This window comes from Arachis ipaensis, chromosome B4 (genome assembly GCF_059453495.1).
Source record: "Arachis ipaensis isolate K30076 ecotype BB chromosome B4, ASM5945349v1, whole genome shotgun sequence".
NCBI classification, from domain to species: domain Eukaryota; kingdom Viridiplantae; phylum Streptophyta; class Magnoliopsida; order Fabales; family Fabaceae; genus Arachis; species Arachis ipaensis.
In genome coordinates, this window is record NC_142439.1 from 126,584,348 (window position 1) to 126,586,034 (window position 1,687).

The following is a 1,687-nucleotide window of genomic DNA, read 5'->3' on the forward strand; positions in this document are numbered from 1 at the left end:
CAAATGGATGTGAAATGTGCATTTTTGAATGGAGTGATAGATAGAGAAGTGTATGTGGAGCAGCCTCCTGATTTTGAAAATAAAGAGCATTTTGATCATGTTTTCAAACTATCTAAAGCTCTCTATGGTTTAAGACAAGCTCCTAGAGCGTGGTATGAGAGACTTAGTTCTTTTCTTTTGAAAAATGGTTTTCAAAGAGGCACCACTGACACAACTCTATTCATCAAGAACTCTAATGATTCTTTTATTCTAGTCCAAATATATGTTGATGACATTATTTTTGGATCAGCAAATGAATCCCTTTGTTCTGAATTTGGAAAACTCATGACAAGTGAATTTGACATGAGTATGATGGGTGAACTTAATTTCTTCCTTGGAATGCAAATTAAACAAACTGAAAAAGGTATTTTCATTCATCAAGAGAAGTATGCCAAGGAATTAGTTAAGAAATTTGGTATGGAAAATGCCAAACCCATGGGAACTCCCATGCATCCTAATTCTAAATTAGACAAAGGAGACACTGAGAAAGATGTTGATGAGACTAGGTATAGAGGAATGATTGGCTCTCTTATGTACTTAACTTCCTCTAGACCCGATATTGTGCAAAGTGTTGGATTGTGTTCTAGGTTCCAATCCAAACCTAAAGAGTCACATCTTTCTGCAGTTAAAAGAATCATTAGATATGTTCATGGCACATCCAATTTTGGTCTTTGGTATCCTAAGATTGATGATTTTTCTGCAGTTGGTTATTGTGATGCAGATTTTGCTGGTGATAGAGTTGACAGAAGGAGCACTTCTGGTTTATGTTGCTTCCTTGGAAAGTCCTTAAATGTTTGGTCAAGTAAGAAGCAACCAACAGTGGCCTTATCCACTGCAGAGGCTGAGTATATAGCTGCTTCTTCTTGTTGTTCTCAGCTTTTATGGTTAAAAACACAGCTTGCTGATTACAAATTAAAGGCTGAAAATATTCCCCTGATGTGTGATAATATGAGTGCCATTAATATTTCTAAAAATCCAGTTTTGCACTCTAGGACTAAGCATATTGAAGTGAAATTTCACTCAATAAGAGAACATGTCCAAAAGGGGGATATTTGCATTCAATTTGTTAAATCAGAGGAGAAATTGGCAGATATTTTTACAAAACCATTAGCTGAGGATAGATTCTGCATGCTTAGGACTTGTCTAGGAATTTTGAGCTATGATTCCTTGTTTGAAAAATACTGATGTATTTGCTGGAGCTTTTTGTCTCATAAACAGGTATGAGACAATTCTGGGCAGGTGATGAACGTTTCCCTCAAGTCAACGTGTTCTGGGCTTGTTTCAAATGAATCTCAATTTGGGCCAACCTCAATATTCAGATCAAGAGTGGTCCAAATGCGTTTCATTAATTTCTTATCACCTCAAGGCCCGAATATGAATGTTACAATCTTGTGTGTTAGTTTTTGATGACTTATGTGTTTCATGAAAGGTTTTCAATAAAGGTTTTGTGGCCCAAAAGATTTTCAAGAGGATTTAATTTTGGCCCAAAAAGGTGTTTCAGGTTAATATTGTTGTTTTAAAAATTTTAAAATTAATTTTTAAAATCAAATAAAATCTTTCTTGAATGAGGTCATGTCTTTTCAAGTCTTTTCAAATGGTGATGCAGTTGCATGGTTTTGGAAACTTGCTTTTTGGGTACGGTTACCAA